This window comes from Trachurus japonicus, chromosome 14 (genome assembly GCF_045865225.1).
Source record: "Trachurus japonicus isolate A0001 chromosome 14, Traja_1.0".
NCBI lineage: Eukaryota > Metazoa > Chordata > Actinopteri > Carangiformes > Carangidae > Trachurus > Trachurus japonicus.
In genome coordinates this window covers 29,090,113-29,107,961 of record NC_140920.1, presented here as the reverse complement: position 1 = coordinate 29,107,961, position 17,849 = coordinate 29,090,113, and positions in this window count along the sequence as shown.

The following is a 17,849-nucleotide window of genomic DNA, read 5'->3' as shown; positions in this document are numbered from 1 at the left end:
TGAAGGAGACCAGAGATTTCTTTGTTCCACCATTTCAATCATTTCTTTTTAGATGTTAATCTAAAATGTGAAGAATGTGAAGTCTGAAAATACATTTATTCAATTTGGAATAATTTAGGGTATTTTTATTGGGGGGGACAATTCATGTTTTTCAGAAATTGGGGGGGACATGTCCCCCCCGTCCCCCCCGGGATCTGCACCCATGGGTGGTCCTCTCTGTGTGTGCAGCCAAGGGATGCGCGTGAATGTGGTGACGTAGGGACGAGGGACTGCTAACTCCATCTGCTGACAGGAAGTTAGACAAAACCACCGGATCGCTTACTTCTGCTTTAAAGGGATAGTTCAACATTTTGGCAAATTGGCCCATTGCCATAATCGCTATAGTCATAGCAGTAGGTTCGTTACCTTTAATTGTAGGTGTAAGCTATTTTTAGTACAGCGGAGCGCAGCAGCAGGCTGCTCAGAGCTACGCTATGGAGGCTAAGGGAATTTCTTGGTTTCCCTCATTAAACTCATCAAATACAAAATCCCAAAGCTCCACAGCACTTTTGTAGACAAGTTGTGAGCTGCACAACCACCACGCTATGAGATAATGACGGAACGATACGAAACGGAGCCGTTTTCGAGGTAAATTCATACAAAACCGCTGATGCGCGTTGCGTTCAGGGACAGTTTTTCAGCAAGCAGTCTCTGTATTTACCCTGTATTTACCTCGAAAACGGCTCCGTTTCGTATCGTTCCGTCATTATCTCATAGCGTGGTGGTTGTGCAGGTCACAACTTGTCTACAAAAGCGCTGTGGAGTTTTGGGATGTTGAATTTGATGAGTTTAATGAGGGAAACCAAGAAATTCCCTTAGCCTCCATAGCGTAGCTCTGAGCAGCCAGCTGCTGCGCTCCGCCGTACTGAAAATAGCTTACACCTACAATTAAAGGTAATGAACCTACTGCTATGACTATAGCGATTATGGCAATGGGCCAATTTGCCAAAATGTTGAACTATCCCTTTAAAGCCTGCACACCACAATGTTTCAGTCATGCACCTTCATCAGATTGATGCTGACAGAGCGTAAGGCAGGCTACAACAAGGGGGTGGATCGGACTATGTGCAGGCATAACTCACAGGCAGCCATATTGGGGTCAGGTAACTTGTTCTGACTGTGGCTGCAGTAGATGGTGATCCAGTCATCTGCACTAAAAAAACTATTCATAACTCTGTGAATTTGTATCCGTATGTAGCTATTAACTATTTGCATAATGCTACTATGATGTTACTTCCATAGAAAAGTACAAGTGTGACCAGGGGAAGTGGGAGGAGGTGATTAAGACCAGGTGTGTCTGATTCCAATCTCTCACACCAGTAGGAGCTGTGCTGCCAGACAGCAAGGTGCTGGGAGCTTTGTTTGCTTGTGTGCAGAAAAGCCACGAAAAAGGGGTATGTACAGCAGGACACTTGAATTGCATTAAAATAATCTGATAGGGATTTAAACATTGTTTTATGCAACCACAGTGACGGAGGCCTATCGCACTGTCAGGCAGAGAACAGAGCAAACGGCAGGTCACAATCAATCAGGGTAATGTGCCATTATGTTTTTTAAATGTTTGTTTAAATGCTTGTAACCCTGTTTATGTGAATTCTCAGAGAGTAACTTATATTTTGTCATTTCAGGAGATTGGTGCATGGTGTTGTCAGCCGTTGTTTTAGTTTGGATTTCTTTGATTTTATTGATTTTATTTACTGACTTTTAACCTAAGCCAAAGCATTCTTTGTAGTGGTTGATTTATAGAAAGACAGAGACTGGGCATATGAAGCTTTTACTTGCATGGTTTTATTAGTGTGTTTTTAATTGCATGAAGTGTCCTCCTTATTTTATTTTCATATTGCCCAGTTGAACTGTTCTGTCCTCCACCTACAGTACTGAATGTGATCTCTGTTGAAATTAAAAAAAAGAAAGCGTTACTCTCTAACAGTTGTCCTAATTATTATGGGCCTTACCAAGTGGTTCTAACTACTACACAAGATTGAAATTATTCGTGTTTTTAAGTGGCCTATGCTCATATCTTGTATCATAACGGCAATTCTTATGTTCATAACCAAACCGTTTAAAAATCAGACAAAACTGAGTAAGTTCTGGTTATTTTAGTAGAACATGCACCATACACTTAAAGTAGCACTATCGCAAATAAGCAGGAATAGCAATAAAAAAAATTAAATATGCAATAAATAGGTTCAGGGGAGCCATAACCAGCTGTACACAAAATATAGCCAACAGTGTAGTGCCTGTGGAGCAAATGCAGAATTCCTTTTTGTTATCAGACAAGCCGGCCCACCTTCTGAACGGCACGCCATATAAGGAGGACGAGGATGTTTATATCTGATACGCTGCACCACCGGCCCCATCTAGTGGCCAAACAAAGTATTGGAATTTGTGATAGTGCTACTTTAAAGGGACAATGAGGAGTTTCTATTTGGTTATAAAAAAGTCTCACGTTAATGTGGATGAATCTACGCTACCCACACTTGTTAATGGCTCCATTTTCGATAAATATATTGTTTTGTCTCTATCATTATTTTGTTATTTTAATTAGTGACGGAAATGCTGGGCGAGCCGACCAGTGTTTCCTTACTTTCGGTTTCGCAGACGCTGCCCAGCGAGTCATGGGAATAACGCCGCCTAATCGTCGTTTATGGTCGGAACTACGACGGTATGTGATCGTCTTCGAACCGCCGACTTTCATTGTTGATGAATGAAAACATTCTGGGCAAGACGTCCGTCTTGCGCTGGTCCAAGAATTTCACCGTGCGCGCGGAGGCTCATGGTAAATGTAGTATGAGAACACTTCGCTTTCCAAAACTCCTCATTGTCCCTTTAATGCTCTGAGGGAGAGTTGCCTGACCCACAATGGCCGCTGTGTAGCGACACCGCGTCATTGGGCAGCAGCGTCGGATGAGTCACCTTTCTTCTTATATCTATGGGCTACACAACGACCAGTCACATCAGGTTAGTGACTAACTGCTCACACCTGTGGCTCAAAGTGAGCTCCTCCTCTCAGATTAAACCCAGGTCAGTCAAACATCTATAGAAGACATCAATGCTGCATTTCATTCCCACTCTCTGTCTCCCCATTTTCTGTCTCTCTCCTATCAATAAAAGACCCAAAAGCCTAAAGTAAATCATTTAATATATTATCATATTTGTGTTACAATATATATATTTGTGTAGTCTTCCCTGTCATAAACAAGAGACTGCATGTTACGAGTTGCATTGTATCGCGGTGCCACTGAGATGAGAGCTGGGACACCGGGTCGGAGGCTCTGATCTTACAAGGTTATTTTTTGTCCATGAGACGCTAGGTGGAAGGCAGAGAGCCTCCATTCTCCCTGGAACAACTTACAAGTCATTTATTAAACTCTGAATATGTTTGATTAAGGTAAAAATGCTGCATAGTTCCTCTGTAACTTCATTTTGTCATGTAATGCTTCACAATGGCCACTAGAGGGAGGCAGCATGTAACTTATATTGTCACTGACAATACATTATCTGGTTCGGTGAAAGTATATTAAAAAAAAGGGAAATCCACTGAAAAACAGTAAAAATACAGGTCATTGTGGGATACTTGATCTTAACATAATCATCACATATTGTTCATAGGTTTACTTGATGTCATGCAGATTAAAGATTTAAATGCGAAACATCTAAACATAAGTTTTCTATATACAAGTACTTTACATAGGGACTAATTCCTCTGGTTGCTTTGCTACAATATACATACATAATATAAACAAACAGTCTCTGCTGGTGTGTAGCTCCCCTGCTGAGTCTCTTGGGTGTGTCTCAGTCTGGGACGTGCCCCTCCTGCCCCCCCCCCCCCCCCATCCCGCCCAGGTCAGACCTGCTATGTAACACAGTCAGGAGACAACACACGGTGCTCGTAGAGATAAACCTTAAAAAGATGAGTGGGTTCACGTGTCGAAGGTCAGCTGGAGCGATTGTAAAGTGTGAGGGGGCAGGACAGGTTCACAGTGCACCGTCAGCAGCAGGGCCGAGAGGATGTGGCTCTGAGTTAAACTCTGAGTTTACACAGGGGTGAGAGGTGCAGCCTCGTGTTAGATAAGAGGAGAATATACTTCAGTATTCACCACACATTTTAGTTAGAGGTGTTCTGGAGGTTTCAAATTATTTGAACCTTATCTTAAAAAGATTTTTTAAATTTCTAATTATTATTGTTAGATTATACTGCATCACCTTAATTTCATGTCTCATCATGGCACATCTTACCTTTATACAATCAGCTGAACTCAGCTCAGCTGAACTGCAGCTGAATATAAGGCTACAAAAAAAAACCACCCATATACATACAATACAATCCTTACATATGTCATGTATATTTTCTCTACTTGTGTTAAGTTATATCAGGGCAGCACTTACCATGTGGAATAAAGCATGACATCCAAATATGAAATGACATAAAACCACTGACATGAACTAAAACAGAAGCATGGAAAAAAAACAGAAGTGCAAGATAAATAATCCTAACAATACCAACTTTAACTTTTTTGTTTGAGTAGCCTAAGAGGTAGGGTTTAGAGATATGACTATACATGACAATTTTGAATTATACACATCATTCACCACTGCGACTAAAACACAGAACTGTGCAAAGGTTTTGGGGCTTTAAGAGAAGACTTGGCAACGACACACCACTGTCTTTTTTTGCTTAAGAAATTCCCCGGAAGTGTCTGAGCAGCAGTCGTGAGCTGGTTGAATTCTCTAAATAATAAGGAAATGAGCTCCAGTGCTTCCTATCTTATCTCTTTTAGCATAGGAAACACTGGATCTTCCTTTATGAAAGGAAAGGAGAAAACGCCGTCCCACAGTTCCTTGCTGCAGCAACATTTCAAACAATGAACCACTGTAGTTTCATGTGGGCAGACCCATGTACTGTACCATGTGGAAACAACAGAGCAGCTGTTTTATCTCTGTCTGTAGAGAAGTGGATACATTCTGGAGAGACATGGTGACTGTGGCAAAGATAAATGATTATAACAGATGATTGAGGAAAATGCCTTCTTTGCACGCAACAACATAAATACTGCACCCTGTCTACTACGGTTCATGTAAAGTCACATTTTACTCACTTGTTGTGGTGACTTGTGTGGAGCCATGTAGTCACAGATTCCAAGATCCAATATACAGTTTCTGTCAATTCAATCATTTCAGTGTTTATTTACCATGAAATATAGATGTAATACTAGTGATCATGATATGAATGACTTCCTCAACAATGCATTCAGCTGAAGCCTTTTTTTTAATTCAAGTCATTCATTCATTTACTATTGAAACTTAATAGAGAATAACTATCCAGTCTTGATATACTGATTGTATAACGACAATACTTTGTGTTCCTTTTTGTCTTATTTCGTTTTCCTGTTTGTTTTTTTATTTCTAAAAACCACAGACCACTGCAAGTGTCACTTACTGTATGAGCCCGTACCATTCCACCTGTAAAACTGCAATAAAGTTGAAAAGAAAAAATACAGTAACTAGATTTAAGATCCTTTGTTTTATTCTTAATATTAGATTATAGGAACAGCCCTTACAGAAACCACGTGAATTTCCCATGTATTCCACATGTTATCACATACATATGGAATACATGTGATCAGATTGTATAACATGTGTTACTATGTAGAGCACATGTGGAAAACAAGTGGAAAACATTGTCACATCTGACTCACATTAAATTGGGCCAAAAACACATGTTTCTCATGTGCAAATAAGATGAGTTTCACATGGGGGTTGGCATTGATCTCACATGTGATGTTCCACAACATGGGAATTTACATGTGATTCACATAAAATTGGGCCAAAAACACATGTTTTCCATGTGCAAAACACATTTTCCACATATTTCACATGTGAAAAATCACATGTGAAGTTCATGTGTTTTTTCTGTAAGGGAAGTGTGAGAGGTAATTTAGCACGTGACTTGCAGCAGGGAAGTATTATTGAATTGATATTGAAGATTTCTTCCAGGAAACATGCTGTCTGTACCTGACCGTCTCATGCACACATTCTCTAACTCTCCTTCCTCTTCTCTTCAGCAGGGCTAGTGCTAATGTTTTCTCCTTTGCACAGGAAAGATACACATTGTTGCAATAAAACACACTTCCCACTCCCACTTAGTTGTGGATGCGTTCCAGAGTGAAAAAAAAAATGAAGCCAACACCAAAAAGTACCTTCTCTGACTGGACCATGTGAGGCTGGCTCCAACTCTGACATGATCCCTACTGATGTTAAAATATGCAACTTTACTTTATTTTTAAATGAGTATGATTTAAAAAACAACAGACTACATGATGGTCCATTTGACACACATACATACATATGTAAACACCTTCAGTTTAAAGAGGTGAATACAATGTTTTAATACTTTCCTCTTGTGCATTGACTGAACCTCTTATTCTCTCGTGACTGTGACGTCTTTGTGACGTCATACACAAACTGCTGCTGTTTAATGTGCATCCAACAAAGCAGCTTAATGATAATTAGTATTGAACACAATAGACGAGTCAGACTGCAGGTCAGCACAACCTGCCAACAATGTGGAAACAAACACAGCATGCAATCAAATGCCACGGAGTGAATCCTCTGCTCCCCGCTGCTCCTGGCGCACGGGTCACGCTGGTGTTTACCCTCTCTCTCACCTCCCTCACAGATCAGATAAGCTCTCTTTTGGGGTCTAACGCTCTGAGTTTGCTCTCAATCCTGCCTCAGATTTGGGTTTCCTGCAACACCCCTTCCTGATGGGGTACAGAACACAACGTGCTTACGCAAATAAGCCGGGGGAGAAGGCACAAGGAGCCAAAGGTGAGACCCTGTTCCCATATTTCACCAGAGGAACCATTGTTTAGCTTCAGACTTATTCCTTGCCATGCAAAGTAGTTTCCGTTCTTGTAAAATAACCTGAGCCAATAAATTTGTTGTTAACCTCGGGGAACGGGCGACTTACTGGCAGGTAGGTGAGAAAACAGACAACAGGGAAAACAAAGCGGCGGGCTGCGGAGCTGCTCTTTAATCCCACAAAACAGTGCATCACCTTTGTTCACCAGCAGACACAAACATGTTGTTATCGAGGAAACTATTACAGGACGTTTTTCAGATGTAAACAAAGTGCAGCCACTGACTGACTTATGCACTTATTCTTAAATGTTCCCTATGCACAAACAGACTGTATCAGCCCCACAAACTTCCATGTTTCACATTTTGCTGTCTGCTGTGAGTGTGTTTGTGTTTTGGGGTTAGAACAACATGAAATCAGTGTGAGGGAGTAAAGGTGAGGCCTCTCAGACAGGCCGTGGACTTCCCTCACAAATACGCGGCCTTTAAGGATGTCCGCTCGTCCACCCTGTTTTCCATGAAAAGATCTGACAACGCCGTCACTCACTGTCATCCCCACTCTCTCCTCTGTCCCCTCTGCCTCTCATCTATTTTTAACCCCCTGTGTTTGTTGAGGGTTATTGTGGGAGCTGCAGAGAAAGCAGCATTCAGTCACCAACAAGAGGAGACAACGTTGTTCTAATAATACTCCCATTCTGCAGAGCTACATATTTTTATGACCCTTTGCAAAACAGAAAAACACTATTTGAAATTTACTTTCTGCACAAAATTAAAAAAAAAGAATTGCTACATCGTCCATAGGCAAGACACTGAACCCTTATTCCCACCAATGATACATCAGGAGCCAATTGGTGAATTAGTATATAATACTGTAATAATAATAATAAAATATAAAATTAAAATAAAATAGAAAAATAAGAACAATACTGTATGTAGATAAAAATGCTGTATGAATATGTGTGTGAAGAGGTGAATGTGACTAGTAGTGTAAAATACTAGCAAAGCATAATATGAAACTTATTTACCATTCCATTCACTGTAATTATAGACAGGCCCTAGGATGTTGGTGGCCCCCTAAACAAGATTTTTGTTTGTGGCCCTGCACTCTAAGCGCAAACACCAAATCACTGGTTAAAACTGAATACAGACGTGTTTATGCCCTCTGAGGTTTGAGGCCATTTTCTCAAATTTAACATATTTTCTTAAATGTATCTTTTTAAGATACTTGCAGATGTAACAATACTCAAGTGTTTTATGTCTAAATATTAGAACCTCCGCTGTAAGCACACTGAGGCCAGTTTGTCCTAGAACACTGGAGAAAGAAATAATTTAGGACAAATGCTGGAAATTTGAGGTCTGCTTTTTGAAAAATGTCAAATCCCTTGTGAAAACACTCCTTCAGTCATGAGAATGAACTGTTTTGGTGCTTGAAATAGGATATGAATAGGGGAGAGCGGGGTAAGTAGTGCCAATTTTTACTTAAATTGCCTTTAAAGCAAGGGGATTATAATAATGCCCCCAACTAATATATGTACATATAGTTTAGGATGTTGTGCATCCCTGGGAACAATCACTTTTAATCTTAAATCAACTGTTTCAGAAATAGCTTTAGAAAAAAAAAAAAAAATCTGGCACAACTTGCCCCCGGTGCGGGGTAATGATGATAACGATGATCAGGCCCTCGCTTGTCCCCATGTAGTCGCGGGGGCCTGAGCCACGCTGGGGGCTGTGGCGCAAAGAAACGCCATGTTTTGTTCATCCACCAGGCTACGAGCAGAACCAGACTGGGCAGGTGTGTTCAGGGGCGGTCCCTCATCACACATGTTAAGTTTCAAGCAAATCCGTGCCCACTGCCATGTTTCTCCTACACACAGACAGCACTGCCACTGGCACAACTTAACCCAGGCCCTTTGGCACCAATTACCCCAAGCCCAGCATTTTGAGAAAAAAGGATTCCCCAGCTGTTTTGAGCTGGCATCATGCTAACTGTATAGACTCATGGTGTAGCTTAATAAAGCACTAAAACATGTGTGAACTGTTTTCAAAGTTATCTATAATTGTTCAAACACGGCAATCAAAAAACCTTGATCATAGAAATTTTACTTTGGAGGGCAAAAACTTGTTTTTTGAACATAAATGTGCTTTCCTCTCAAGCCATGTGTCTCCCTTCTTGATAGGATGAGTGAAATGGATGCCCCTTCAAAAATATGTTATCACATGACCAACTTCTTCTATGGTTTTCTAGATAACAGGGGTGGAACTACTTGCCCCATGGCACAAATTACCCCACTCTCCCCTACAGTAATATATAAGTGTAGAAAACAAGTCTAAAATGACATTTTGTAAGATTGCTTTTTGAGCACAAATGTTGTCATTCTGCCGTTCTATTTTCACCAAATGTCTCAAATGTGAGATAAAAGAAGCTGAATATTGACTTCACATTACATATAAAGCTCATAGCTGCACGTGCAGACCTCAGGATGTTTAAATGACTTGATGAACCCCGGTACCTTTCTGATCATGTGGCCCCCCACCTAACGGCTGTGGCCCTAAACAACCACATAGAGTGTTTATGCCAGGGGCCGGCCCTGATTATAGAGGGCATATAGCCTAAGTGGTGAGCAGTGCAGCAAAGCACACACTTCAGAGTTAAATTTAAAGTTCAAGTTCAAAGGTCTTTATTTGTCATTGATACAAGAACAAGACTGAGATGTTTTGAGCTGACTCAAAACAACAAGTTGTGGTCTCCAGGACTGACGTAGAACCTTCGTCACCAAAGAGGCTGACAAACATTTAAAGATGACTTCTTGAGATATCAGGGTCAGTTGAATCATTTTTGCTCAGGTCAAGAACTGAGATCCTATTTCCATCAGGATTTAGTCTAAGGTCACCGTCGTTTTTGTTGTTTTTTTCAAAATGGCCTGTGTGTTTTTTGGTCATTTTCTCCAAAACCACCGGCCCGATTTCAACCAAACCTTCTGCATTGGACTCCCCTCAGACCCCCAGATGATTTATGGTCAGGACCCTACAACATGATGACTCATATACTGTACAGTCAGTGATTAGATAATTAGACACATAGATCTGATGTACTGCAGTAAATCCTTTAGTTGATTCAGCGGTGGTGCAGAGCCAGTAGGAGGCAGGTCATGGCCCGTTTGCAGCCCGTCCAGTGGCATTAGTAGGCTACACATCCAGGGAGAGAGTCAGTCTGCAACAGGACACTCCACATCCCATGTCGCTGCTACAGAGTCAATGTGTTGCTCACTCTCACAACATGCAGCCCTTATGATGTTGTGTGTCTGTTGGACTTGCATGGAGATACATTTGTGTCTTTATTACTCAATCAAAAAAAAGTTGATTTGAACAAAAAATATATTTTCTATCAAAACAAACTTCACTTCAATCAAATAAACCTTTTTTTTTTCCTTTTTTACCTTTTTCTTTTTTCTTTTTTGTTTAAATCAACTTTTTTTTTGATTGAATAATAAAGACACAAATGTATCTCTATAGCCTTGGAGGCGAGTTGTCATTATATTCATTATACAGGTAGATGTCCATGTGTTCTTTGATTACAAAGCAGGTCAAGGTTCAATATTAGTACTATGAAAATAGTCCATGCACGCAACCTGTATTCAGAAAGAGAGCATTAAAACCAGCCGTCAGGGCTTGTGTAACGTTGTGATGTCACAACAAAGCAGTCATCACCCTTATCCACACCCTCAGCATGATTTATTATCTCATAAAGAATTTCTCAATAAATTCTAAATATCTTTTAAACCAGTTGTTTTCTATGCTGTCAAGAAAGTTATTTCTGATAGAGCACTTAATGACGACCACGACCTGGATGAACCTCCACAGATCGACCAGAAAGTGGCTTACTGTTACAACCTTAGGACTCAGTTTAAAGACGTCTTGTGCCCAGTGTTATTAGTCTAACCTGTTTGATGATACACAGTGGGAAAACAGCATGCAGAATTTCTGATAAATATAGTATCAATAACAACGGTAGGCTAAGTAGTAGTAGTAGTAGTGTGTCCAGTATATATACAGTATTTTGAAATGCATATTGATTATGTGTTTTTATTTATTTATTTTCTCATGATGTATAAGAATGTTTTGGATCAATGTGGACAAAATTTTAAAAAAAAAAGGATTATATTTTGTGTCAATTTCATTTATTGTATTATCATATGTGTACATGCACTCGTGTATCTACCATCCAGCCTTACAGGGTTTAGTTTCTTTGAGATCTGCTCTATTTTTATTGGATCAGAAAACAGTCAGGCTGAATGACCTACAGAGCATCGGAGGAAGTCTGGATGAGGAGAAGTAAAACAACACTGAGACAGACTTTGGTTCCTAAAAACACAAAAACATATCTTCTTATGATTCGACACCAAATGACAATACGGGACCTTTCAACTTCTGATCTGTAAATAAAGTATTTCACTTGTTGCTGATTGATTGATGATTAGGTGAAACAAACATTAATGCATCAACAGCCATCATTGAATATCGTTATGAATGATTATTACTTTAAACATTTCAATGAAAATACTTATGACCTTTAAAAAGTACTAGAAATGGGGACTCCTTAACAAAGTTTTTTTTTACCATTACTACTACTACTACTACTACTGTATTAGTACTGCATTTCACAGCAACCCATCCAAAGGTGCAAGTCAGGAGGTCTTTTCTCCCTGCTGCAATGAAACTTTATAATGAGCACTTGTGACCCTTTAAGTGACAGTATGAATGTTCTGGTTTTTAACTTTATTTATGTATGTATGTGAGCTCAATAATGGCTTATCGTGTTAAAAACCAAGCCTATTTTTTAGGCCTTTTCTCGAAAATTGCATATCCATAATAGAATGAGTATCTCTGCAACCACAAGGTCTATTTGAATACTGTTGGTGTCATAGTAAAGGGAAAAAATTGAGAAAGTGCTGAGATGTGTAAATTCCAGTATATGTGTTACTGGTGAAGAGTAAATGAAGATGACACACAGAAAAAGTTTAATGTTTGCCTAAAAAAATCATATTTTTGATGAGTGTCCTTCAGAATAATGCTATCCAAGCTCAAACCCTCTAAACCCTAAAATCATTGTACAACATATGATCTGCAGTGGTTGATTCTGATTAATTGAAGCAGTACAAAGTTATTGAGATTTTACTACAAAATATTCAGGCGAGCTTTCCAAAATGTCCATTTTTGGCCCAGCTTGGAACCACCTGCCACTATAAACCATTGTTTAATCTTTATTTTCACACAATTTGCATAAACTAACACCAGACCTATTTAGATGTAACACCAGTCGAAGTTCAACTGGAAATATTGTGGATTTACCCATAAAACAAACTTTTCACGGCAAAACATCAAAGGTAAGAGGAAATTTACAGCTACGTTTTGGCCAAGCAGTGTCTGTGTTTGCTCGACTTTGCTCGTTGTTGGCTTCTCTCTCTGCCGTGCTTCTGTGTAGCCGCGGGTGCTATGTATTGTTCCAATCTTTGTAGCCGGCTCTGTCAGATGAGCGGCAGCTGATGTGTTTTGCATAATGTACAGTAGTATACAAGTCAGAAATGTGGCGACTGGGTCCACACAGAGGTGCTTCATGAAGTTTGATGTCTAGTTGTTTGTTTGAGTAGTGTTTGGGCTGTGTTTGGGTCATATAAACATAGTTTTTACACATTGTAGCCCAGCTTCTGCTGTTTAATTTGACATATGACTATACAGTATTCTTTCATAATTAGTGCAGTGGTGGCTCTGTGATTGTTCTGCATGTCTTAACTCTTTCGCGACCACACTAATTGCTCATCACATCCGCTCCGGACCACATGTTTTTGGCTATTTTTTACCTTTTTTCTCACGTCGAACCGAACTCTGTACATCACCTAGAAACAAACGGTTTTCACGTGGTTGAAGAGTGACTTTACAACGTGCTCCTCGAAAAAAACGGTGAGTTTTTCCGCCGTTTCATTCGTGAGTACAAAGGAAAAGAAGAGAGCTGGGTTTCTCCAAAAACGGAGCTCCCGCTCTAGTTTCAGAGAAAAATGCACTTTTGTGTCAAGTGGCAATCGGCTCATTTTACTGGTAATCTGCAGTGTGGCGTCTCCAAAATGATTTCTACGGCTAAATAAATATATTTGTAGGTAAATCTGGGGGGTGTGGCAGCGTGGAGTGCAGCGGTGTGGGTCTCTGGCCACAGCGGAGCAGCTCCGTGACACTACTGTGTGACTGGCCGGCGATGAGTGCTCTGGGGCGGGGGCGGCCGGTCACAGCCCCGCTGCTCAGCGCCCGCTGCTCAGCGCCCGCTCCGCTGCACGGTGAAAACAGCAGAGATAACGGGCTTTCAGGTCCGAGTCTCCAAACCAGAAACGTTTGTAACAGCACCGGAAAAAGTCGCCAGATTTGTCGTCGGTCGCTTTTGTCAAAAAAAAAAAGTCGTCAAGAGGGTTTGGAAAGTCGCCAGATTTAGCGAGAAAGTGTCAACACTGCAGCCGACAGCCGCACAGCGCTGCACGCTGTCCCCAGAGCAGCATTCAAGGAGAACGATTACTCAAACAAAACCCAGATCACACAGTTTATAAAAAACATTATGTTTGATTGTAGTTTAAAACAGTTTTTACATATCAGAGGAACCATATTCACACACAGGGACCTCAGAGTGGCTATTATCATCATCTGTAAAAAAAAACAAAAAAAAAACGGTTTTGACGAGTTTACTCGTCAATGGTCGCAAAAGAGCATGTCTTAAAGTCCCCCATATGGGGGACACTGGTTTTCCCCTGTGAAGGATTAAATAAAGTAGACTCACTCACTCACTCACTCACTCACTCACTCACTCACTCACTCACTCACTCACTCACTCACTCACTCACTCACTCACTCACTCACTCACTCACTCACTTACTTCATTAATCATTATTATCATTACAGATACTTGGGGACAATAATTGATGATGCACTCACATTCAGTGCCAACACTGACCACCACCAGCACACATATTTTTTATTTATTTATCAGAAACTGAGGAGTTTGAATGTTGACAGGAGTTTTATGAAGATTTTTTTTATTCTTGTTTTATTGAGTGACGTTTTGTCTTGTCTGCTGGTTTGGGTCTCTCACTCTGAAAAACAAGACAAGGCTGGATTACTGTACATTGTGAGAATGCGCAGTAACTGGGATTGAGCAAGAAAAACTTTTTTATTTTTATATAGAGCCAGAGCCACAAGTAAGGCACAGGCCCTTCTGGCTGCCTGCCCTCACCCTCTCTCTACAGGCTATAAGCTGTTCTGGTCTCAGATATGCCCTGCTGAGATACAGGACTAGGAGATTGAATAATTAATTTGTCAGTACCACTACTGTATTTCTCAACAGCATCATGTGACATGTCCTCCCCCATTGGCTACTGTAACATGAATTGCCCCTTGGGGATAATAAAGTTCACATACTACCTAACTATTCACAGCAGCATGTAGGAGGTGTCTGACCAATGAGAGCTGGGCCAGTCTGAACCAAAAAAGACCAGAGCTGATTTCTCATCCCAGTTCACCTCAAATTCTCATGATGATCCATCCGCCACCGCCACCGTCACCAGCCGGTGGTGAGAGGCTCTCCACCATATCACTAGTTTATTACTGATGGTGGTGAATGTGCTGCTGTAATGAGGCCAGGTCTGAGGGGCCAGGGGATGTGCTCACATAAATACAGACATTCAGGGCCAACAAAGCCAACCCCTGTTTTTTTCTCACTATTATATAGATGTCAAAATAGTTTACACAAAGGAAAACAAATAACTCCACAGGTTGGGATGTTTACAGTGTCAAGTGGCATCAGGCCAGCACAGACCTGAGCAAAAATATTTATATCAGTGCAGATCCACCCATAACTTTTAGCACAAATCAAGTCCAACGGCATTTGAAGGAATCTAACCCAATGTTCTGCTGCCACTTTTTTAAGCAAGGCGAGTGATTTAAGATATTGCCAGAGTTTATTTTGGATTGATGGGCCTGCTTTGAACAAAGGTGAACTTCCCGTGCTCCATCTGTGGCCGAAGCCTGAGAATGATGATTTAATGCGGCTGTTGATAAGGAAACAAACAGGCTGGCGTGTCTGCTCCGGCTGACCTGGAGCTGAGCGGGCACCAATAGGCAGGGCCGCATGCACCTCCTCACTGCTAAATAAAGATGCACTTGATGGATACGCAGTGATAACATAAATCAGGATATCCCATCAGGAGTGACGAAGTGCACCATTGTTTTGGTTCAAGTGGGCAGCCATCCTGACAGACGGAGCAGACTGGATATGGGAGAGGACAGGAGGTTCTCTCTTTTGAATGTCATCCTGATTGGTCATGTCAGAACAGGCCGTTTATATATAGTTATATATAGTTATGTAATGTTGGACCACACCTCAGCCAAAAGCAGACTGGACTGAGTGAGTAAGACATTTTTGACGTTTGACAAAGCTTCTAAATATTCCACCGATGCTCGACTTGACAAGGCAGGTGGGATGAAGGCTGTGATGGAAAACTTCAGAATGAGATCCTGTTTCGTGGGTTAGTCAGAGTAAAATCCGGCCATTTCCAACTAAGACAATATTTAGAACATGGATTGTTACTGTGATGTATTAAAGTTATAACATCTCTTCAAATGACTCAACCTTTGCTATATACAGTACTGTATGTTGCTGAGTTGTGTTCTGATATTATTCCAAATATTTTTTGAGATTTTGATAATCTTTTTATCCCGTTTCAAGTCACATTTTTAAGCTTCATTTTAACACAATGATAATTGTATATTTCCCAAGTGAACAAATTTGGATGTCTGGATTATGAATTACTAGAGAAAAAATCAGAGTCAATGTTTGACACACAGCTCTTCGTAAAACTCTGAGTTTTGTGTGAAACTGTTATATTCAGGGTTTTTACTGATTGTATATCCATTCAGTCTGTTTAATTGAGGAGAGGAGGAAACTTCAGAACACCATTGACCTTGGTGTCAACACTATATTTTCAAGCACTGTGAAATTATGTAATAAACACAAATGTAAGCAGTTCTCATAGTAATAAACAAATCCTTTGGTTTTACAGCGTAGTATAAACTTCACAGAACATACACACAGAACAGTGTGTAAGCGCTACATTGTGCATAAATGATACTTAACTAAGCTATACTGTAAGCGAGTGTTAAAGCATTATTACTTAGCAACATTGGAATCTATGTAGAAAAATAATTTATATTAGAAAATGTGTGTGAATGCTGAGAGATGAAGAATGTTGCTCAAAACAATGCTGAAGAACCTAACAAAGTTGCTGAAGCGATGAAATTTAGCACTCAAATCAGAATAGTTCTGAAGCAATGCAAAACTGCTTGAAGTACACAATGATTTGAAAAGTTAGATATTGAAATTATTTGTAATAATATCATAAAAAATAATATATATATATAAAAAAAAATTGGTATCACTTGTGAATGTTTTTAATTTTGTACATACTGTTGAATCTGACCTGACAGCAGAATGGAAGTCTGTGTGTAAACAGTGTAAATCCAGTAAAATCCGATGTGATAACAGTTTGAATATCTATGTGTACGTACAGTACTGGGGCCATTGTCAAGCTGGATGTATACTGCAAAGAGAAGGGGTCCCAGGACTGATCCTTGGGCTGCTCCAGTGGGGAGGGAATGGGTGTTTTACCCTTGCCAGTGCACAACGAGGGCACACTAATTCAAACCAAGAGAATACTTTGCCCAAATGCCCATGTTGGAGAGGACGGACGGCAGGACAAGAACTGGTGACTGATTTTCAACGGTGGAAAAGGTTGTGAAATATGTGGGCTTAATCAGCACAGAATGATTGTCACTGGGAAGTTCAGACAATTGGCAGCTGATGATTTCACCATTAGAAGTCGCCATGACGGCATGATACTGGAATGAGGAGTGTTTATTTGGAAGCAAGAGCTGAATGATTGTTCATCCATCCATTGTCTATACCAAGGTCTTGGGGGGACAGGCGCCAATCCCTGCTGCTGACATAGAATGTGGGTGGGGTACACCTTGGACGGGTCACCAGTCTAATACAGGGCCGACACAACCTCATACACAATTACATTCTCACCTACTGGCAATGTTGAGTCGCCAATCAACGTGTTGCATGTCTGTGGACTGTGGGAGGAAGCTGGAGTGTCACACCAAGCATGTCCTAAATGAAACGACCACAGGTTTGAATCCAACCTGCAGGGGTATCATCCCCTCTCTCCCCAACTTTCCTGTCTCTCTCCACCATCCTACCATAATAAAGCCAAAAAAGAAAATGTCTCATAAGCACTCTATTTGTTTGTCTCATCTGGTTGTTGTGGTTTTACAGGGGAGTTACCTGTGTAGGAAACATTTTTTCACAGCGACTTCCTGGCAAACACTCGGTGAAGGAAGAACACTCGGCCAGACCAAGAAATAGTTCCACTATGTACCTCACTGTAATACCACTTTTCATTCAGTCGGTGCTGTTGGTATGACAGTTACAAACAAATAGGGTGTAATGTGTTGGAGTTTTTTTTTCTTACCTTTGAACTGAATCAGGCTAAGTGTTTAACCGGCTTGGCTATAGATTACTGTGATATGGGGAGCATTAATATAGAAGTCAGACCCAGACTCATTGGGTAATCTGTAAATGTGTTCTATAGGACTTCAAGCTATATAATGCACGGTTTTATATGATCTAAAACTAAAGTTAGATAATTCATATTCATGCTTAGATACATAAAGTGTTTCATCATAGGATAACAGCTGTATTATTGTTATTATAACTGGGGGTGTTACTGCTTGTTCAACTGGGTCAGGGGTTGGTATGAGCTGAAGAGTAGTACCAAGAGTCAAAACCGCACAGCAGCAGTGCAAAGTTTAACAACAAGGAACCAGCGCATGGTGAGTAAGAGAGAGAGAGAGAG